At 41.8% G+C, this 24,870-nt stretch overlaps 1 pseudogene; it reads right to left on the minus strand.

Annotated features, from left to right (window-relative positions):
• Positions 1-7,566: 7,566 nt before the first annotated feature.
• LOC137526018 (zinc finger protein 84-like) lies at positions 7,567-15,132 on the minus strand (annotated as a pseudogene).
• Positions 15,133-24,870: the final 9,738 nt, after the last annotated feature.

Consider the following 24,870-nt stretch of genomic DNA (forward strand, 5'->3'; position numbering starts at 1 on the left):
ACTTGAAGCAAACCAATTTCATGTTATCCTAAACATGTAAAACACGTCGAAAAAATGTAGATAAAGAAAATTAACTTACGTAGTGGAATAAAAACAAATTGTGTTCTAATATTTGAGACCATGATAAAATGATACATACTTTAAGCAAAGTGATTCTGAAAATTTAATAATACATCTCTAAACGGTTATGTTGTTGAGTTGAAAGAAAAATAAAACAAAAATTGTTTTTTTATTGTATTTTGTACAAAATAGTAAAGTGAGAGTAAGAATAAAATACATTTTGTACATAAAAAAATTGTCATTTTTAACCTCATACAGTGTTTTATGTTGTAATGTAGCTAAATAGCCGAAAGAATTTTTTTGTAATGGAACTTTAAAAAAGTGAAGCATACCATGATGGATGTGAGGTAGGTGTAATGCTGGATACACACCATGCGTATGCGAATTCTATGCGTACGGCGCTACGTATAGATTGATTTGATGCATTTGGAAATGATAAGAAATAATTGAATCAATGCCTATGGACGGACGCGTGCAACGCGGAAACTCATGGTGTGTATACAGCATAAAAAAAAGCCGAAATAACAATGAGATATGTGTACAGTAGTAGTTTAAACATCAGATATGGATATATGTAAAATAAAATACAAATATAAAAGTATTTCAGATTTAAAAAATGTAATTAGTGGTATTAAAGTGAGGTATAGATGTGTGTATGTAAGGAGTCCATTTAAATATGTGGGAACTGTATGCCGAGAATTGTACATAAATTTGAAGTAAAAATAGATTTTTAAAGAAAAGGATATTTTGAGCATGGTACGCACATAAAACATGCAAGAGGGTAAAAAAATAGGCAATATGGGGAACGGTGGCAGAGGCAGCTGGAGAGAGAAGTGAATAGGCATTGGGCGAGAATGTGTGCTAAGGAAAAGTTTAACATGTCCTGTGCCTGAGATCGGTACTTCCCTCGGCTAATTAACTTTATACTTTGCTGTATTACGGAACCCGTCAACACCCAAACGAGGGAATATAACCACATGGTGATTGGACTGCTTAAGGAATACAGCAAAACAATGTAAAAAGTTAAGAAACTGATAGAAGAACCGATGTTCAAAAATGGAAAAGGTTATTTTATAATATTTCAAAAATAATAACAAATACCTAATCACTGCACTGTACGGTACATCTCACACCACCCAGCCCCACCCAGGATTTTGAACTGTCTTTAACATTACAAGAATAAGGCACACTGACTGAACTATTTTGGAACACTTATAGCGCTAAATAGCGTTTTCTAACTTTAGACTAAGCAGAACATATTTCAAAAAAATTGAGGTGTGATCAGTTTTGAACGATCCAGTGTTAACATTATAACTACAGATAGGGTTGTAAATGAGGTATTTGACAATTGATGTTTACTAGATGGGTGTGAGGATTTTTTAAAATAGTAACTAATAAATTGTTAGTAGTTAAGGTGGATTGATAAACACTGAAAGCCTTTTCCTGGGCTGAGTGAATTGAAAATGAATGGAGTTGGAAACAGGAGTAAACAAATAATAATAAAAATAACGGTAGAAGAGACAATTCAAACAATCTGAACAAAGGGGGATGATGAGCAGTTCTTAATAAAAATAACAAAACACACAAAGATAAGTGATATCCATACAATAAGAATAACTAATTGAACAACTTCAAATAATTTTTAAACACACATTTATTACAAAGGTTTAAGGGAACCAAAGGCCCAAAAAAGAAGATTTTATACATACCTTCCTCCAACACCATACGCACGGATTGCTCCAACGACGCCCTCCTTCACTTCCTGTATACGTCTGTACCGGTTCTGGTAGTTTTGGCCTGTCATCGTCACCACGCGGATAATAGTCCGCATGACAGGGTGTCCAAGCATACCCGTACGCGTGCAGCTGATTAGTACGCAGCCGCACGCGTAAGGATATACAGCCCCTGCTCTTGCAGACATTTGCCCGCGTACGGAGAATATGACGTGACCCGGTACAGGGGATACAGGAAGCGGAGGATGGCGGCGTTGGAGCGATGCAGGCTTATGGTGCTTGAAGAAACACATGGTATGTGTAAAAAAAAAATTCTTTTTAGGATTCAGGCATCTCTGGTTTACTTTATAATGAAAAAGTAATAGAAGGTTAAGCATTCATGCAAATCTAAGACAAATATGAAAGATTATAAAAAAAAAAAAAAAAAAAAAAGGTAATGTATAGCACTAATACGACTGTATGAGGTGTGTAGACAACCAAACACCAGTATCGGAGCAGAGAAAAATGTTACTCACAGCAAAGTGAATTTGAATGGTGCTGAAGAAACTTAAAAAGGTACGTTTTGTTTAAATTTATTATACCAATTTAGACAGGGGGGGGGGTGGGGGTAAAGAGCAGATGGAAAGACAGAAAGTATGCTAGACGAATTTTGGTTAGGTGGAGGATGTGTGCCAACGAACCTACATTAAGTACTCAAAGCCAGAGATCGCTATTTCAATTAATAGATACAGGAGTCATAAAAAAGCCAATCAATGTGCATACAATGAAGACGGATATTGATTGCTTGGCTGTGGAATAATGCAAGTATAAAGTGAAGGAGCGAACGGCGGATGGGAGTATTTTAAATAACAGGAATAAAGATATAAATATAAAAATAATTAAACAGTTAAAAAATAAATTTAGAGGGGGGGTGGAAAGTTAGAAAAATGTAATGATACGTTCACCTGTCTGCATAGGTAGACAGCTGTTTGACCTTTCCTTAAGTCTGAAGGATGGAGGTCTCTGGAAAACAAACCTGTCTTGACTTTTAAAGCTTCAGACTTGTTCTGCTACTGAGGAATTTGCATGCATTTGTCATGCAAACAGCATACCTGACTCCTTGTAACGCTGGAAGTATAAATACCATATTCTCCCGTGATACTAAGAAAGTCCGGATGGTTTGTTCATGTTAACACCTTTAGTATCAGCCTTTGCTATTGTTTGTTAAGAGTATCTTACTGTGGTAAGAGTATGTTACAGTAATTCCTTTGGACTGAAATAGGCATACCTTCTAGGGCAGTCAGGTTGTATTATCTATTTTGTCTGTGAGATTGCACGGTCGCCACCGGTTGCCAATTATGATTAGTTCTGTTTTGAGATTGTATGGTAGTCAGCAGTGGTTGACAAGAAATCATTCGGTACTCTGTCTGGGAGTATAGGCCACAGCTGCGGTGGCTACTGTCAGCTCCATCTGTCAGAATTTACTTCGTCCTAGTGGTAGTGGCAGTGTTTACTTCTGTGTTATGCCTTAGGGGTGCTAAGCAGAGCAGCGGGTGCTGCTGGTAACCCGATAGGTTTGTCTGTATGGAATGCATACGCTATAGCAGTAGCAGCGGTGGATCCTTGTATTTACTGCCTTTGGGGTGCTAGACAGAGCACCAGTTGCTACTGGTAGCACAATATTTATGCCTTCCCTGATACAAACGCTTGCTGTAGTCTCGGTGAGGTAACTGTTAAGAAAGCGTTAGCGTTAGATAGTTTGTTTTTTAGTTGGTGGGTTAGTTAGGGTGGCACGCTTATTACTGGGCGCACAACGCGTGCTGAGCGTGCTAAAAAGCATTACCAGTTGTGAATGAGTGCGGTGTTTGCATTTAGCTAGCGGTTTTTATTTTTCTTGATGTTATGATCATTGTTGTTCGCTGTGCCTTTTATGCTACACTTGTGTCTTACTGGGTGTTGAGTGACTATTGACAATCGCCACTATAGAAATAGCGTTTACACTTGGTTTAAGATGGTGTGTGTTCCCCGTCAATGGGTGGCAACTAGATTGGTGTGCATACTTACATTCTTTAACTGTGCTTATTCGTTCTTGTATCACTGTTAGCAATAGCACAATATTGTGATTGCTTTCAAAATTGATCTTCACTGTTGTGTGTTCACCGTCGCTGGGTGGCGTGTAAATTGGTGGAAACACATACATCCTGTCTCTGCTCGCTCTCTCTCTCTCTCTCTCTCTCTCTCTCTCTCTCTCTCTCTCTCTCTCTCTCTATTTAAGGGCTATCTTGACCTGCATTGCTTCGCCTCACACAATTCCTATCTGGCATCTGTGGCAGTACAGAGGGTTGTTTGCTTTGTTCTCCACAGCTCCATGTAGCGGGTATAATTACCCTCTACAGGTGCATAGCACCTTTGCTGGATTATATCATATTATACGCTTGTGTAGGAGGATTTACGAAGTGTAATCGAACATCCTGTAAGTTGAAAACCAAAATAATTACAAAATTGTTACAAAAACATCAGGGGTACACAAGATGCAGTGGAGTCTGATTCCATGCTCCTCAGGAAAAGCTTGCCTGCAGTAGTGTCCGTATGTCCGGCTTCTCGGGAGATAACTTCGCTGAATACTGTTGCAACGAACACAATACAACATTTGGTGTCCTGTATCTACATATTTGAGTATTGTTGGTGAGTCTGAAGATCAACACATAATCAGGTATAGCATCTGTATTATTATCAGGTAGAACAATATGTATTAATGAGTTATAGCATCTGTATTATTGGTGATAATGCAGATGACCAATAAGAAGAAAAAAATCAGTGTTGCTGACACCAATCGTTACAGTGCCACTCAATCATGATTTTGTATACATAAATGATAGAAAAAAATGTTATTTTTTAAAAATAAATGACCTTTGAAAGTAAACACACATTATTGTTTGTATGTAAAATAGGGCGTGTGTACAGTCTGTCCTTCAAAATTGTAATAATAAGACTAGACATGAGCAATCCTATTGGCGGATCAACTCAATTAAATTTTTATAAGGTGAACGACAGACTGTACAAAAGGCAGATCTGAACTCGACACAGAAAATTGTTGGGAAGCTTTGAATAAAATTACACATTCTTTTTAAAAATATGTAAATGTAATTGAATTAATAACTGAGGCAACACTGATGGATGCATATGTGTGAGGTGGAACACTACACAAAGGAATGGATTATGGCAGCAATAGGTAGCGTTTGCCATTAACAGTTTGTACGCTATTTCAAGAGCGTTTTAGAGAGATAGCTGGCAAAGTATATTAATTGAAAAAGCAATTGTGTCCAAATTACCAATTAACAATGTAACATCGGATTTGTCCTTCACATTATTTTTTGATTTTTCTAAAATTGCAGTAACTGTAATACGCAACCAAAATCACTCCAGGCAGGTTTTCATGAGCGATTAAGAAACAGGAGTTATGTATGCATATATACATATATATACACATATGTATATACACATATATATATATATATATATATATATATATATATATATATATATATATATATATATATATATATATACACACATATATATATACATATATATATATATATACTAGCTGATTGCCCGGCGTTGCCCGGGTAATTATTTGTCTGGTGTTGGCTCTGCATACTTTTTCTAACCCTAACACACAATTACTCACTGACCAAGTTTGTGAGCTTTGCGCTCTTTGGTATCAATCATTTGCATTGAAATGAAAAAATCTGATTGGCTGTTTGTGGCTCCACCCCCTATTCTGAATTTGAACCCCAGTCACCTAGTGACCGACTGTACCAGGTTTGAGGCCTGTGTGGCATTAACAGTTCAAGATCGGTAGAAATTAAATATTCCCCTTTAAAAGCAATAGGTGAAGTTTGATTCACTTTTGTAGGCTCCACTCACTTTTCTGAATATTAATCTCAGTCACCCAGTGACCAACTGTGCAAAGTTTAAAACCCCTGCCACTAACAGTGTAAGAATGGCTGCAGTTCACATTTTCTCAATGAAATTGGTATTTGTCTCCACCCACTGATGACCCGGCGTTGCCCGGGTATGTATTTGACTGGTGTTGCCTCCGCCCACTTTGTAACCCTAATGCACAAACACTCAAGAACAAAGTTTGTGAGCTTTGGGGTCCTTGGCATCAATAATTTGTATATTCCCATTGAAATTAAACAAATCTGATGGGCTGTTTGTGGCTCCACCCCTCTCCAGCATTTGAACCCCAGTCACCCAATGACCAACTGTAGCAGGTTTGAGGCATCTGCTATTAACAGTTTAAAAATGGCAGCAATTTAAATATTTCTCTTGAAAATCAACAGATGAATTTTGATTGGCTATTATAGGCTCCACCCACTTCACTGAATATTAATCTCAGTCACTCAGTGACCATCTGGGAAAAATTAGTGAACCCTGCCATAAACAGTGTAAGAAGGGCTGCAGTTTACGCTTTCACAGTGAAATTTGTTTTTGGATCCGCCCACTTTTTGTAACCTGGACACAACGTCACTACTCGATGCACAAGTTTGTGAGCTTTGGGGTCCTTGGCATAAATAATTTGTATTGTCCATGAAATGAAACAAATCTGATTCACTGTTTGTGGCTCTGTCCCCTTTTCTGAATTTGAGCCCCAGTGACCAACTGTACCAGGTTTGATGCTTGTGCCATTAACAGTGCAAGAATGGCAGCAATTTTAATATTCTCCTTGAAAAGCGACATGTGATTTTTGATTGGCATTTTTAGGCTCCACCCACTTTTCAGAATATTAATCCCAGTCACCCAGTATCCAACTATGGTAAATTTTAGAACCCTGCCATTAACAGTGAAGAAGGGCTTCAGTTTAAAATTTCCAAGAAAAATCTGTTTTTAACTCAACCAACATTTTTTAACCTGGACACACAGTCACTACTTAATGACCACGTTTGTGAGCTTTTTGGTTCCTGGTATAAAAATTGTGCTAATGGAAGCAGTTTATCCAGCAAATAAATCTGGCTGTTTTTGGCTCCGCCCCTTTACTGGATTTGAAACCCAAACACTTAACGACCAACTGTAGCAGGTTTGAGGCCTCTGCTTTTAACAGTGTGAGAATGGCTGAAGTTTCAATATTCCCCTTGAAAATCAATAAGTGAATTTTGTTTTGCTCTTTGTAGGCGCCACCTACTTTTCCAAATATTAATCATAGTCCCCAAGTGACCAACTGTGTGAAGTTTGAGAACCCTGCCATTAACAGTAGAGATGGGCCGAACGGTTCGCCGGCTAACTAGTTCGCGCGAACTTTGGTGGTTCGCGAACGCGAACTTTTTTGAACTTTTGCGGAAGTTCGGTTCGCCCCATAATGCACCCTGAGGTGTCAACTTTGACCCTCTACATCACAGTCAGCAGGCCCAGTGTAGCCAATTAGGCTACACTAGCCCCTGGAGCCACTCCCCCCCTAATAAAAGGCAGGCAGCGGCCATTACGCTCACTCGTGTGCCTGTGTTAGTGAGAGTAGGGCGAGCTGCTGCAGACTGTCTCTCATAGGGAAAGATTAGTTAGGCTTAGCTTGTTCCTGGCTGCATACCTGTTATGTGAACCCACCACTGCATACCTGTACTGTGAACCCACCACTGCATACCTGTTCAGTGAACCCGCCACTGCATACCTGTTCTGTTCAGTGAACCCGCCACTGTTCAAAACATTTCCCACACTCAGCACATGAATACGGCTTCTCACCAGTGTAAGATCTCTCATGTCTGATAAGGTTTCCTTTCTCTCCAAAACATTTCCCACACTCAGCACATGAATACGGCTTCGCACCAGTGTGAGATCTCTCATGTCTGATAAGGTTTCCTTTCTCTCCAAAACATTTCCCACACTCAGCACATGAATACGGCTTCTCACCAGTGTGAGATCTCTCATGTCTGATAAGGTTTCCTTTCTCTCCAAAACATTTCCCACACTCAGCACATGAATACCGCTTCGCACCAGTGTGAGATCTCTCATGTCTGATAAGGTTTCCTTTATCTCCAAAACATTACCCACACTCAGCACATGAATACGGCTTCTCACCAGTGTGAGATCTCTCATGTCTGATAAGGTTTCCTTTCTCTCCAAAACATTTCCCACACTCAGCACATGAATAGGGCTTCTCACCAGTGTGAGATCTCTCGTTGATGACAAGGTTTGCTTTCTGTGTAAAACATTTCCCACACGGGGGCGTGGCTTCCGCGCGAGAGGAGACGGACGCGCTTTAGACCAGCTCTTGCCAGAGAGAGGGATTAGCGGCACACAGCGACCTTTTGCAGCACCTCTTCAGGATGCAAACCATGGAGGAGATGGAGCAGGAGACCGAATCCTCCAAAAGACGGAGACAGACACCGCTGCAGCCACGGAAGGTGACGGACTTTTTCCAGCCGCGCCACACTGAGCGGTCCCAAGATGGCGACGGCCATGAGGGACGGGCGCAAGCCACATACGCAGCCACCAGCAGCAAGGGAGATACCCGGGCAGAAGCAGAGCTCCAAGACCAGCAGGAGCCTGATACTTCTCCCACAGGCAGCCCGGCGAAGTCCAGGCCGAGACGGGACTCCAGCGACAGGGTAAGCGGCACACCCCAGATCTCCCCTCAGACAGAAAACACACTTTCAGCAATGGAGGCCTTTCCAGCAGCAGACACCACTGCTACGCAATCTTTTATAAAAGACATCCTATTGACATTCCGCTCCTCATTGATGGCAGAGTTTACCTCTCTGACAGCAGGCTTGCACAATGACATTGCTTCTTTGGGAAACAGAGTGAATAGAATGGAGGACAAGATAGGGGAGTTAATCACGGAACATAACACAATGGTGGATTCCTCAGCAACAAACTCTGCAGATATAAAATGGCTGAAGGCCAAATCAGCTGACATGGAAGACAGGAATCGCCGCAATAACTTAAAATTCAGGGGCATTCCAGAGCAAATACAGCAAGCAGACCTCAAAAAATACCTGAAGGAACTTACTAAATCAGTCCTCCCAGAGACATCAGACATAGAACTCACAATTGATAGGGCGCACCGTCTCCCTAAACCACCACACCTAGCTGATGCCATACCAAGAGATGTCATTGCAAGATTTTTATTTTACCATGTAAAGGAGGAACTGGTAAACACAACAAGGAAACTGAGCTCACTACCAGATCCATACAAAGGAGTGCATATATACGCAGACCTTTCAGCCGCCACATTAAACCTAAGAAGAGAGCTCCAACCCTTCACAAGGGCTTTACAACAGCTACAGATAGCTTATAAGTGGGGGTTTCCTACGAAGCTGCTTTTCCATTACCAGAACAAGCATTATATAATCGCCTCCACTGATGCAGGATTCAAGCTCTTCAGGCAACTCCAGATTCCAGTTCAACAAAGTTCTCCTCCAAATACACTTGCCTCCAAATCCTCTAAACTAACAACAGACTGGCAACGACAGAAGAAACGCTGAGTGAGTCCTGTTCTAGGATGCTGAGCACTACAAGGATCTCTGCTCTCTTGGCACAGATGCAGGTTTACTTTTCCCCCACCACTGTATGTGGAACCGGAACTATGTACCACATTATCACAAATTGGCTATGTTTATTTCTACATATATGCTTATAGTTTGTAGTTGGTTAAGTTTTGTTGACTTAGGTAATAGAAATGCTAAAAGGATGTATATTTTTATACTGCATGTCTTATCTCCAAGTAGGAAGTACACTAAAGATTGTGATGCTATGTTCAGGATTACTATGTCAATTATATTAGCAATGATAATCACAGCTAACAAAATATTCCCATGCCACTGAAAATTACCACCATTAACGTCAGGGGCCTTAACCCCCCGTATAAACGTCACCTCCTATGGAAGGAAGCTAAAGCGCAAAAAGCGCAAATTATTTTCGCACAAGAGACCCATTTGTTAGAAAAACATACCAACCTATGCAATAATCTGACATACTCTCTATTGTACCATAGTACATTTAAAAAAAAAAAAGAGGCGTAATGATGGCCTTCCATAGGGATCTAAAAGTGGAGCCTATAACAACACTGTTGGACCCCAATGGAAGATACATTATTTTTGTTGGTGTGATCAATGATGAACCTATGACTTTGGTAGCATTATATAGTCCTAACTCTGCGCAAAAAGCTTTTCTTCAAAAACTTTGCACAAAAGTAAAAGCAATGCAAAAAGGTCAATTACTAATTGGCGGTGATTTCAACGCCTGCCCATCCAAAATGGACTCCTCATCTAAAACAAGGCATCAGTTAATTGATAAACAACTACATTGGAATGAGTTATATGACCCGTGGCGCATAATACATGGCTCGGAGCGTGATTACACGTTTTTTTCAAGCGTACATAAATCCTACTCAAGGATCGATTTTTTTCTCACCGATAAAATACCTCTCCAAAGAGTAATAGATACATCAATAGATTATAAATCGTGGTCTGATCATTCTCCGGTCCATATATTATTAGATGAAAAAATTTCCCAAGTAAAGCCATTTATGTGGAGACTTAACACCTCCTTATTAGCAGACAAAAACTTCATAGACAAAATATCTATGGAAGTAAAAGAGTTTATAGAAATAAATAGCACTCCAAATATAAAAGTAGCAACAGTGTGGTCTGCCTTAAAGGCTTTCAGTAGAGGCATCCTAATCAGACAGGGTTCCTTTGTTAAGAAAGAAAGAATGGCCAAATATAACTCTCTTATAGAAAAAATTCGGAAACAGGAAAGACTCCATAAACAACTTCCTTCCTTGGAAGTAGAAAAAGAACTCTTCCACCTAAGACAGGAGCTTTGTAGCATCTTGCACTCGCAGTATGACTTTATCCTTCAGAAGTCAAAACTTAACTCATACTTTCAAAATAATAAAGCTAGTGCATACCTAGCGAAATTACTAAAACATAAACAAATGAGATCAAAAATTCATGCACTAACTAACCCAGTCACAAAACAACCAGTTAAGAACCCCAAGCAGATCGCAGACCTGTTCTGCGACTACTACGCTAGTTTATACAACTTAAAAGATGACCCAGGGACTCCTCAACCCTCAGAAACTATTATTACTAAATTTTTAGAATCCATTGATCTCCCAAGACTTACCAAATCACAATTGGATAACTTAAATGAGCCCTTTAAAGATAAAGAAATAAAAGCCACCATAAACACGCTTAAACGGAATAAGGCTCCAGGCCCTGACGGGTTCAGCAATGAGTTTTTCCTGTCTCTAAATGAACAACTAACCCCATTACTTGAAAATCTGTACAATGAATTCGCATCAACCGGCCAAATCCCAGCTGAATATCTAGAAGCCACAATTACAGTCCTACCTAAGCCAGGAAAAGATACAATGTCCCCATCCAATTATAGACCTATTTCTTTATTAAATTCAGACACCAAATTATATGCAAAACTATTAGCAAACAGGCTCATGAAGTATACTCCCTTCTTACTGGAATATGATCAGGTGGGTTTCACAAAGGGCCGTCAGGCATCAGACGCCACTAGAAGAATGACCAACATCTTGAGACATGTGGAGCTCTGTCGAATGCCTTCTCTGCTACTGACTTTGGATGCGGAGAAGGCATTCGATAGAGTTCACTGGCATTTCCTACAGGCAACCCTAAATAAATTTGGGTTCACAGGGGTCATAGCCAAGGCGATAATGGCATTATACACTGCTCCCTCCGCCCGGGTAAATGCTGCAGGATTTATTTCCAAACCATTTAAGATCTCAAATGGCACCAGGCAGGGGTGCCCTCTGTCCCCAATCATATTTGTATTGCTAATGGAGACAATTGCACAGAAAATAAGAACAAACCCGGATATCACAGGAATTGAGGTGAAGGGCACGAAACATATCATAAGCATGTTCGCTGATGATGTGGCCTTAATGATATCCAAGCCTGTCACCTCCTTACCACCACTCATACGAGATTTACAGAGCTTTGCCGAAGCCTCCCTATACAAATTAAACAAACAAAAATCCTTTATCCTGGGCCTCAATATCCCCCCAACACTTGAGTCCCAGTTAAAGAAAGAATACAGCTTTCCATGGGCGGAGGACGCAGTGTCATACCTAGGGGTACAGCTAACAAAGGCAGCTGCTGATTTATATAAACATAATTTTGTCCCTTTATTACTAGATATAAAAAAGGAATGTAAAGCTATGGAAAACTTCTGGCTATCCTGGTCTGGCCGTATAACTTCCTTCAAAATGTTCATATTACCTAAAATTCTGTATTACCTCAGAACCTTACAAATATTAATACCAAAGTCATGGTTCACAGATCTTAAAAGATGCTTAAACTCATTCATCTGGAATGGAAAAAAAATCAGGACTCCATATCAAGTAATGACCCTTTCTAAACAGCTCGGTGGCATGGGTCTTCCAAACTTTGAGGCTTATTATCATGCATCTAACCTAGAGATGGTTAGGCATTGGTGGAAAAAAGAACCAGAAAAACCATGGGTGAAACTAGAATCTCAGATTCTAAACACTAATCTTAGAGACCTATTGCACAGTATGATGATGGGGGCGCCTATCATCCAAACCTCATACCCCACAATTCAGGCTTCCCTGAAATCTTGGGAATACTTCATTAAAAATCCCCCCCCACCAGTAGGAGCAATACCCATCTCAGTTTCACTAGCAGTTCTAAAAAACTTCACCCCCAACTTAGATATTAGAGTATGGGAGGAAGCAGGGATAAAAAAGCTTCAAGACATTTTTGAGGGCTCCAACATTAAATCTTTCTCCAAATTGACACAGCAGTTTGAGCTTCCACAGTCCCTATTATTTTCCTACCACAGAATATTCCACTTAATAAAATCAAAGGCAATAATTCCGCCATCACTACACCCCAAAACTGCTACTATGCTTAATTGTAAAGGTCAATTTAAAGGAGGCATCTCCCAATGGTATAGTATTCTAGGAGCAAACAACATATCACCACTTAACAGATACGCATTGGTCTGGTCTACAGACTTAAAAAGAAATATCTCAGTGGACCAGCTAATAACGGCTAACAGAACTATCATAAAAGTTTCAAAGTGTAACACTCACTGGGAAACTTCTAAGAAAGTGCTGTACAGATGGTATATGACTCCCAGACAAATTGCGGCCTTTTCACCCAATTCCTCTCCATTGTGTTGGAAGTGCAGCAAAAATATAGGGACTTATCTCCATATGTTCTGGGATTGCCCATTAATAGCTAAACTATGGACAAAAGTGGAACTTCTTATAAGAAAAGCCCTCATCCCTAATTTCCGGTTGAAACCGGAATTAGCCCTATTACAAGTTGGAGCGGTAGATTTACATAGCAAGGTTCGACCTATGGTATGCCACATCATATTCAGTGCTCTACACCTGATACTTACAAATTGGAAATCCACCGAGGAATTTAATCAAGCACATTTATTAGCTCAAACCAAATCGAACATCTCAATGGAGCAGAAAGTCAGGAACAGACTAGGCCTTAAATGTGAGGACTATGTGTTACCAGGCAGTTGGTGTTAATATCCCCTATGTCATACACTAGACGTCTAAACTAAAAAAAAAATACCTTCCTGAGATCTAATTTAAGTTATATAATACTATCTGGGTACTTCCGTGAAATTGACCAGGTGTATACTTCAACATAAGACATGCAAGTAAACTAACCTAACTATGTTTTTCATTTCTTTCTTCTTCTTCTCTTCTTTTCTTTTCTTGTTCTTGTTGTAGCTTGACATACTAAAGCTATGGTTTTACTATTTCCTAAGAGGTCAGGTTACGTCCACATTTAGTATAATACAACTTTATCAAACATGTACACATTTAAGAAACGCAAGATCACTGATAGGGGCCCGATATGGCCATCTGGATCTATCAGGGATGTATTGGGTGAAACTTCTCTTTCTGGTTACCTGGTAAGGTTCTGTGAAAACCAGATAGGAAATTTCGGTAGAGACATTCAGTAGATGAACAATTGTATTAGAAGGCATGTTAATCTTAAGCTCTAAAATGTACAAAAGATGTAACCGTTTATTATGTACGACTGTTAAAATTCCTTTTTGAAAAATCAATAAAAAGAGTTTGATGAAAAAAAAAAAAACATTTCCCACACTCAGCACATGAAAAGGGCTTCTCACCAGTGTGAGATCTCTCATGTTTGACAAGGCTTTCTTTCTCTCCAAAACATTTCCCACACTCAGCACATGAATACGGCTTCTCACCAGTGTGAGATCTCTCATGTCTGATAAGGTTTCCTTTCTCTCCAAAACATTTCCCACACTCAGCACATGAATAGGGCTTCTCACCAGTGTGAGATCTCTCATTGATGACAAGGTTTGCTTTCTGTATAAAACATTTCCCACACTAAGTACATGAAAAGGGCTTCTCACCAGTGTGAGATCTCTCATGTTTGACAAGGCTTCCTTTCTCTCCAAAACATTTCCCACACTCAGCACATGAATAGGGCTTCTCACCAGTGTGAGATCGCTCATGAATGATAAGGTGTGCTTTCCCTCCAAAACATTTCCCACACTCAGCACATGAATACGGCGTTGCACCAGTGTGAGATCTCTCATGTCTGATAAGGTTTCCTTTATCTCCAAAACATTACCCACACTCAGCACATGAATACGGCTTCTCACCAGTGTGAGATCTCTCATGTCTGATAAGGTTTCCTTTCTCTCCAAAACATTTCCCACACTCAGCACATGAATACGGCTTCTCACCAGTGTGAGATCTCTCGTTGATGACAAGGTTTGCTTTCTGTGTAAAACATTTCCCACACTCAGCACATGAAAAGGGCTTCTCACCAGTGTGAGATCTCTCATGTTTGACAAGGCTTCCTTTCTCTCCAAAACATTTCCCACACTCAGCACATGAATAGCACTTCTCACCAGTGTGAGATCTCTCATGGTTGACAAGGCTTCCTTCCTGCCCAAAAGATTTCCAACACTCAGCACACGAAAATGGATTTTCACCAGTGTGAGATCTCTCATGCCTGACAAGATCTAATTTCCATACAAAACATTTCCCACATGTGGAAAAGGAATGAGACCCTCCAGCAGGGGGAGAGCTGTGCTGGGTATGGGGCCCTTCAGGGTTAGACAGGTGAGGGGAGTCTGGGAGAATATTTGGGGTAACCAGGATAACTGCAGGAGACTCTTGTCCAATGACATCATAATCCGTAGTACAGTCTGTGGATACAGAGAGACGAGTATCTGAGAGGTTCCTGATGCCGGGACTGCACCCAGTTTTGCTCTCTGTAACAGTTTCCTCCTCTTTATTTGTCCTCATCATGTCACCCTCCTCCACAGACTGCTGATCACTCCTCACATACATCTCTTCACAGAACAGGTATGCAGTGGCGGGTTCACTGAACAGAACAGGTATGCAGTGGCGGGTTCACTGAACAGAACAGGTATGCAGTGGCGGGTTCACTGAACAGTACAGGTATGCAGTGGTGGGTTCAACTGTTCTGTTCAGTGAACCCACCACTGCATACCTGTACTGTTCAGTGAACCCGCCACTGCATACCTGTTCTGTTCAGTGAACCATATGGGCTGTAAAGCCACCAAAACCTGCACTCTCGCCATGGTGCGCGCACCAGTCCAGCACGGCCGTCACTACACAAACAGCTGTTTGCGGTGCGTTACACAGTGAGTTTGGTGTGTCGGTGTGAAGCAGTACCTTAATTACAGTACCTGATTGATTTATACACATGCAAGATGTTTTCAAGCACTTTAGGCCTGTCATTTAGCATTAAATGTGATTTCTGCCCTTAAAACGCTGCTTTGCTTCAAATCCAGATTTTTTTCACGGGAGTTTTGGCATGTATCCCACTCCGCCATGCCCCCCTCCAGGTGTTAGACCCCTTGAAACATCTTTTCCATCAGTTTTGTGGCCAGAATAATTTTCTTTTTTCAAAGTTCGCATCCCCATTGAAGTCTATTGCGGTTCGCGAACTTTAACGCGAACCTAACCTTCCGCGGAAGTTCGCAAACACGGTTCGCAAACCTAAAATCGGAGGTTAGGCACATCTCTAGTAGAGACATACCATAAAAGACTGGCAGCTGTAATTGAAGCAAAAGGTGGTTATACAAAGTATTTGAATAAGGGGGCCGAATAATTATGCACACACGACTTTGCAGTTATTTAGTTTGAAAAAATGTTTGGAATGATGTATGATTTTCTATCAACTTCTCACGTGTACACCACTTTATATTGGTCTTTCACGTGGAATTCCAATAAAATAGATGCATGCTTGTTGCATTAATATGAAAAAATTTGGAAATATTCAAGGGGGCTGAATACTTTTGAAACACACTATATGTATGTATATATATATATATGCATATATATATATATATATATGTATATATATATATGCATATATATATATATATATATATGCATATATATATATATATATATATATATATATATATATATATATATACACGCATATGCATATATATATATATATATATATATATATATATATATATATATATATATATATATATATATATGCATACATATATGCATATATAGATATATATATATATATATATATATATATGCAGATATATATATATTTGCTAACAATAAGGACAAAACTAGCGTTTTTAAAAAAGAAAATAAAAAAAATGCTCCCCAAAAAAACGTTGAGGGTTACAGACATACTATTTATTAAAAAAAAAACTACATACAAAAAAATAAAAAAGGTTTATGAAATTATAAAAGAGTAACAGTCTTGGATAAAACATATGACATTGACACTTTTATTTGTAAAAAATTATATATGAATATTAACATATTAATTAACATATATACATGTTAACATATTAATTACAATTGTATGTAATAAAGTTTAATAAAAGCCACTATTGAAAAATAACGATAGAACTATTATAGATTATTAACCATAAATTAAAAATCTATTTTTGATAACGTTAAATTACAATAATGAACAAGGCGCTATTGAAAAATATAGATAAAGCAAAAAATCAAGGGGTATAACGGTGAATAACAATAACACGTTTTTTCGCGAAATATCAAATTTTAACGTTAAACAATTATTATTTTTTGTCTTAACATAAAATAACGTTAAATTAAAATAATGAACAAGGCGCTATTGAAAAATATAGATTAAGCACAAAGTCAAGAGGTGTAACGGTAAATAACAATAACAAGTGTTTATTGCCAAAATATCATATTAACGTTAAAATAACAATTATAATTTGGTGTCTTAACGTTATATTACAAAAAATAAAATTTTGGACAAGGATTTATTGAAAAACGCAGGCAAATTACCTAGGCGCTAACGAAAAATATAGATAGCGCACTGATGCAAAGGAAAAAAGTTAGCATGCGCCATTATCGATGCCTGTTAACGATAAATAACGTTAAGCGGTCAATTTCAATGTGGCGCCATTTACATGCATATGCGGCAGGCGCCATTTTTCACCGTTTCGATGTATGTATGTATGTGTGTGTGTGTGTGCGTATGTGCCGCGATCACTCGAAAACGGCTTGACCGATTTGAACGAAACTTGGTACACAGATCCCTTACTACCTGGGATGATATGTTCTGGGGGTCTCGCGGCCCCCCTGAACACCTGGGCGGAGCTACAAACAGCAAATCAGATTTCACCCATTCAAGTCAATGGAAAAAATGTAAAAGGCTGCCATTCTCACAGTAATCAAACCAGAGTCCCCACACTTGGCACAGTTGGTCACTTGGTGACAGAGGTTACGAATCCAGGAAAAGTGGGAGGAGCATAAAACAGCCAATCAAATTTCAGCCATTCATTTTAAATGGGAAAATGTAAACTGCAACCATTCTTGGACTGTTAATCGCAGGGTTCTCAAACTTGCCACCCTTGGTCACTGGGTGAATGCAATTAAGATTCAAGAAAGTGGGTGGAGCCTACAACAGCCAATCAAAATTCACCTATTGATTTTCAAGGGGAATATTTAAACTGCTGCCATTCTTACACTGTTAATGGCAGAGGCTTCAAACTTGCTACAATTGGTCATTGGGTGACTGGGGTCCAAATTCACTAAAGGGGTGGGGCCACCTACAGCCAATCAGATTTCCTTGGTGGATAAACTGCTTCCATTCACACATTTTTGATGCCAGGAACCTGAAAGCTCACAAACTTGGTCACTGGGTGACTGTGTGTCAAGGTTACAAAAAGTGGGCGGAGCTAAAACAAATTTCACTGGAAAATATAAACTGCAGCCATTCTTACACTGTTAATGGCAGGGCTCTCAAACTTTGCACAGTTGGTCACTGGGTGAATGAGATTAAGATTTTGGACGGTGGGTGGAGCCTACAAAAGCCAATAAAAATTCACCTTTTGATTTTCAAAGGGAATATTTAAGCTGCTACCATTCTTATACTGTTAATAGCAAATGCCTCAAACCTGATACAGCCAGTCATTGGGTGATTAGGGTTCAAATTCAGAAAGGGGGCGGAGCCACAAACAGCCATATTTGTTTATTTTTCAATGAGAACATACAAAGTATTGATACCAAGGACCCCAAAGCTGATAAACTTGATAACTGAGTGACTGCATGTCAAGGTTAGAAAAAGTGGCCAGTGCCAACAACTAAATTTTTAACATGGCAGGGTTCCCAAACTTTACACAATTGGCCACTGGGTGACTGGGATGAATATTCAGAAATGTGGGTGGAGCCTACAACAGCCAATCAAAATTGACCTATTGAATTTCAAGGGGAATATTTACATTGCTACCATTCTTACACTGTTAATGGCAGAGGCCTCAAACCTGATACAGTCAGTTATTGGGTGACTGGGGTCCAAATTCACTAAAGGGATGGAGCTACAAACAGCCAATCAAATTTCTTAGATTGATTTCAGCCGTTCGCTTATTGGCAGGTCTCTCAAACGTGACACAGTTGGCCACTGGGTGACTGGGACTAATATTCAGGAAAGTGGGTGGAGCCTACAGCAGCCAATCAAAATTTACCTTTTGATTTTCAAGGGGAATATTTACATTGGCGCCATTCATACACTCTTAATGGCAGAGGCCTCAAATCTGGTACAGTCAGTCACTGGGAGTCTGGGGTTTAAATTCTGAAGGGTAAAGAAGTCCAGGTCAGCACACCTTGTCAAAATGAAGATTTTCTCAATTTATTGCTTCATAAGCACGTGAAAACTGATAATTGTTTTGGGGCCACGGCGGGTCCCCTTCTTCAGATAGTGCAAACAAACTTTGTTTGCACTATCTGAAGAAGGGGACCCGCCGTGGCCCCGAAACAATTGTCAGTTTTCACGTGCTTATGCAGCAATAAATTGAGAAAATCTTCATTTTGACAAGGTGTGCTGACCTGGACTTCTTTACCTTGCTGTTAAATTCTTGGATGCTGGGGCTCAGTATCCACAGGCCATAGCACCCGCATTTTGGGTAAGGTGTGCCACCTCTGCACTTGAACTATATAAATTCTGAAGGGAGCGGGCCAAACACAGCCAATCAGATTTGTTTAATTTCAATGGTAAAATGCAACTTATTTATGCCAAGGACCCCAAAGCTCATAAACTTGGTCATTAAGTGACTGTATGTTAAGGTTAGAAATAGTGGGCGGAGCCAAAAACAACTAACTTTTTACATTGGAAAATATAAACTGCAGCTTTTCTTACACTGTTAATGGCAGGGTTCTCAAACTTCCCACAGTTGATCACTGGGTGACTGGGATTAATATTCAAAAAAGTAGGTGGAGCCTACAAGAGCCAATCAAAATTCACCTACTGATTTTCAAGGGGAATATTGAGACTGCAGCCATTCTTACACTGTTAATGGCACAGGCCTCAAACCTGCTACAGTCAGTTGTTAAGTGTCTGGGGTTCAAATTCAGTAAAGGGACGGAGCCAAACACAGCCAATCAGATTTTTTTGCTGCATAAACTGCTTCCATTAGCAGAATTTTGATGCCAGGAACCCAAAAGCTCACAAACTTGATCACTGAGTGACTGTGTGTCAAGGTTACAAAAACTGGGTGGAGTCAAAAACAGATTTTTCTGGGAAATTGTAAACTGCAGCCTTTCTTCACTGTTAATGGCAGGGTTCTCAAACTTTGCACAGCTGGTTACTGGGTGACTGGGATTAATATTCAGAAAAGTGGGTGGAGCCTAAAAATGCCAATCAAAAATCACATTTCGCTTTTCAAGGAGAATATTAAAATTGCTGCCATTCTTGCACTGTTAATGGCACAAGCCTCAAACCTGGTACAGTTGGTCATTGGGTCACTGGGGTTCAAATTCAGAAAAGGGGACAGAGCCACAAACAGTCAATCAGATTTGTTTCATTTCATGGGAAAGTACAAATTATCGATGCCAAGGACCCCAAAGCTCACAAAATTGGTCATTGAGTGACTGTGTGTCCAGGTTACAAAAAGTGGGCAGAACCAAAACCAAATTTCACTGGGAAAATATAAACTGCAGCCATTCTTACACTGTTAATGGCAGGGTTCTCAAACTTTGCCCAGATAATAATAATTGCAGTATTTGTATAGCGCCTTTCTCCTGTCGGACTCAAAGCGCTTGCGAGGCAGCCACTAGAGCGCACTTAGTAGGCAGTAGCAGTGTTAAGGAGACTTGCCCAAGAAACTCCTTACTGAAATAGGTGCTGGCTTACTGAACAGGCAGAGCCGAGATTTGAACCCAGGTGGTCCCTGGGTGACTGAGATTAATATTCAGGGAAGTGGGTGGAGCCTATAATAGCCAATCAAAATTCACCTGTTGATTTTCAAGGGGAATATTTAAATTGCTGCCATTTTTACACTGCTAATAGCAGATGCTTCAAACCTGCTACAGTTGATCATTGGGTGACAGGGGTTCAAATGCTGGAGAGGGGGTGAAGCCACAAACAGCCAATCTGATTTGTTACATTTCATGGGAATATACAAATTATTGATGCCAAGGACCCCAAAGCTCACAAACTTGGTCATTGAGTGTTTGTGCGTTAGGGTTAGAAAGTGGGCGGAGCCAACACCAGTCAAATACATACACAGGCAACGCTGGGTCATCAGTGGGTGGAGACAAATACAAATTTCACTGGGAAAATGTAAACTGCAGCCATTCTTACACTGTTAATGGCAGGGTTCTCAAACTTTGCACAGTTGGTCACTGGGTGACTGAGATTAATATTCAGAAAAGTGGGTGGAGCCTACAAAAGTGAATCAAACTTCACCTATTGCTTTTCAAGGGGAATATTTAATTGCTGCTATTCTTGCACTGTTAATGGCACAGGCCTCAAACCTGGTACAGTTGGTCATTGGGGTTCAAATTCAGAAAAGGGGTGGAGCCACAAACAGCCAATCAGATTTTTTAATTTCAATGCAAATTATTGATACCAAAGACCGCAAAGCTCACAAACTTGGTCATTGAGTAATTGTGTGTTAGGGTTAGAAAAAATGGGCGGAGCCAACACCAGCCAAATACATACCCAGGCAACGCCGGGCAATCAGCTAGTATATATATAAATATGTAGAAAATAAATCAATACATGAATCTATATGTTGTACTTAACCACTTCCCGACCGCCTAACGCACAGCGGCGGCCGGGAAGTGGAGCCCTGAAGGACCGGCTCACCCACAGAGGCGGCGGTCCTTCTAAGGGCATGGGCGGAGCGATCGCGTCATCAGTGACGCGATCCTCCGCCCGGGATCGTTACTCGGGCATTTTGTCTCCGCTCGCCGGCCACTTAGCAGAGCCGGCGAGCGGAGGAATCCGCATAGCTGCCCAATCAGGATGTATAAGGCACTTTGTTAGGTAAACAAAGTGCCTTATACGTGCTTCCTCCTCGCCTCGTGGTCTCATTGTTCCAGAGACCACCAGCGAGGAGGAAGCACTTTGTAAGTCTCACTGCACATTGCTTTTTTTTGCCCACAGCCCCCCAGATCTCTCACCCCAGGCCTCATACCCCCCCTGATCACCCCAGCAGACCCCTGCCCAGCACCCTAGCACCCTTATAAAACCCCCACCCCACCCCCCCCCACCTGCCACTAACTAGCGACGCTGCCCTTTAGTTTAGGTCCCTAACTGCCTCCTAGTCACCCCTGACCCCCCCCCCCCCCCACCTTTAGATCACCCCCACACCCCATCCCAGACTACCCCCCTGTATACTGTATACATCTGTATACAGCTACCTTACCCCCTGATCCCCCTCTGATCCCCCTCTGATCACCTGTCTATCACCTGTCCATCACCCCTCAGCACCCCCACCCATCAGAGCAGACCCTAACTGCCCCGCGGGGGTAACCGATCACCTGCCCAGGCCCTCGATTGCCCTCATACCCCCCTTCTGATTACATCCCCTGCTGTTTGTTTACATCTGTCCTCCCCAGCAATCACTAACTGATCTTTGATCAGTAACCCCCTGTGTCTGCCTCTCATCAGATCAGGACTCAGTCTGCCCCGTGCAGGCTCCTGATCAACCCCCCACCCCCTCAAATCGCCCTCAGACCCCCCCCCTAATCACCGTCCAAGTGCATTGTATTTGACTGTGCTGCGCTTGTATTCGATTGTGCTGCGCTTGTATTCAATTGTGCTGTAATTGTATTTGATTGTCCCGTGATCGGCTTCGATTGCCCCGTGATTGTTTGATTGCCTGAGACCCCACTTCCCACCACACCCAACCCCACCCTCCCCCCCACCACACCCAACCCCACCCTCCCCCCCCCCACCACCTTCCGAGTGCATCAGATTTGCTTGTGCTGTGATTGGAGTCGATTGTGCTGTAATTGTATTTGATTGTCCCGTGATCGGCTTCGATTGCCCCGTGATTGTTTGATTGCCTGAGACCCCACTTCCCGCCACACCCAATCCCACCCTCCCCCATCACCTTCCGAGTGCATCAGATCTGCTTGTGCTGTGATTGGATTTGATTGTGCTGTAATTGTATTTGATTGTCCCGTGATCGACTTCGATTGCCCCGTGATTGTTTGATTGCCTGAGACCCCACTTCCCGCCACACCCAATCCCACCCTCCCCCCATCACCTTCCGAGTGCATCAGATTTGATTGTGCTGTGATTGGATTCGATTGTGCTGTAATTGTATTTGATTGTCCCGTGATCGGCTTCGATTGCCCCGTGATTGTTTGATTGCCTGAGACCCCACTTCCCGCCACACCCAATCCCACCCTCCCCCCATCACCTTCCGAGTGCATCAGATCTGCTTGTGCTGTGATTGGAGTCGATTGTGCTGTAATTGGATTTGATTGTCCCGTGATTGTTTGATTGCCTCTGAGACCCCACTTCCCACCAACCCCAATACCTCTCAAATACTCCCTTTTTGCTAGGTAGGTGCTCTTTTTTTCTGGGTAGTCTCGGAGGAAAACCCCATAAATTTAGCAATCCAAAATGGCAAGAAGGGGGCTTTCCGATGACGAGGTATACAGGTACATGGACCAGTCGGATGAGTTCTTTTGGGAAGAATCATCCGTCGAATCTTCCGGGTCCGAATTTGAACCTGTAGAAAGCAGTGGTTCCCTGACCGATAGTGATGACGAGGCTATGGTCCCGGCTAGAGCCAGGCGTACCAGACCCCAAGTCGTTAGACCGCAGGTGGCGCAGGATCCGCCTCAAGGGCAGCAGGGTGGTGCTAGCGCTGTTGATAGTTTTCTTGGTGAGGCAGGCACCAGCAGCGCAGCATCTCCTGGACTTAGTGCCAGTGCTTCCGTAGACCCTGGCGAAGTGGTGAGCGTCAGCATGGAAGTTGATACTGGTACGGTGGCAAGTGCAGTAGTACCCCCGTCGCAGCCACCAAGAAGAAGACGGGCCCGTAGTACCCATAGACTCCCAGAGGTGCTGGCACAACCAGATTGGCAATCCCCTGATTCCGCCGCACCCGTAGTGCCCCCTTTCACCGCCCAGTCTGGAGTCCAGGTGGCGACAGCTCATCTAGGAACGGCCCTAGACTTTTTGCAGCTGTTCATCACCCAGGTTCTCTTGGACTTAATTGTGGTTGAGACCAACCGTAAAGCCACACAATTCATCACCGAGCACCCGGAGAGCATGTATGCCCAGCCTTTCCGGTGGAAACCAGTCCAAGTTTCCGACATTAAAATCTTTTTGGCCCTTATCCTTCACTTGGGACTAATGAAACAGAATGTACTGCGGTCGTATTGGTCTACGAACCCAGTAAATCATGTTCCCTTGTACCCTGCTGCCATGTCCAGGACACGATTTGAGTCCATCCTGCGCTTCCTGCACTTCAACGACGACAAAACCTGTCATGAAAAGGGCCACCCTGCTTATGACCGGCTCCACAAAATTCGGCCCCTCATAGACCACCTGTCATCAACATTTGCAGATGCTTATATCCCTGAACAGAACATCTGCGTAGACGAGTCCCTCTTACGCTTTACCGGGCGCCTTGGCATCAAACAGTACATCCCAAGCAAGCGCGCCCGGTATGGGGTGAAACTGTATAAGCTCTGTGAAAGGGCCACAGGCTATACATGTCGTTTTAGGGTCTATGAGGGAAAAGACTCAAAATTGGAGCCGGTCGGATGCCCTGACTACCTGGGGAGCAGTGGAAAGGTTGTGTGGGACTTGGTGTCACCCTTGTTCCAGAAGGGGTACCATCTTTTTGTGGACACTTATTACACAAGTGTGGCCCTCTTTCAGCACTTAAAGTTAGAAGGAATCCGATGCTGTGGCACTGCGCGGCCTAGTCGCCAGGGCTTCCCCCAACGGCTCGTTACCACCAGACTTTTACGGGGGCAGAGGGTCGCCTTGCGTACTGAAGACCTGCTCGCGGTGAAATGGAGGGACAAGAGGGACGTTTACTTTCTGTCCACCATTCACACAGACACGACAGTCCAAATTCAACGGGCAACTGCGGTCATTGAAAAGCCCCTTGTCGTCCACGAATATAATGTCAACATGGGAGGGGTGGACTTCAATGACCAGAGGTTAGCGCCCTATTTAGTTACCCGGAAAACAAGACGCTGGTATAAGAAAGTGTCTTTTTATCTGATTCAATTGGCAGTTTACAACAGCTTTGTTCTCTACAGTAAGGCTGGGAGAACTGGATCTTTCCTCCAATT

This window comes from Hyperolius riggenbachi, chromosome 7, assembly GCF_040937935.1.
Source record: "Hyperolius riggenbachi isolate aHypRig1 chromosome 7, aHypRig1.pri, whole genome shotgun sequence".
Lineage (NCBI taxonomy): Eukaryota > Metazoa > Chordata > Amphibia > Anura > Hyperoliidae > Hyperolius > Hyperolius riggenbachi.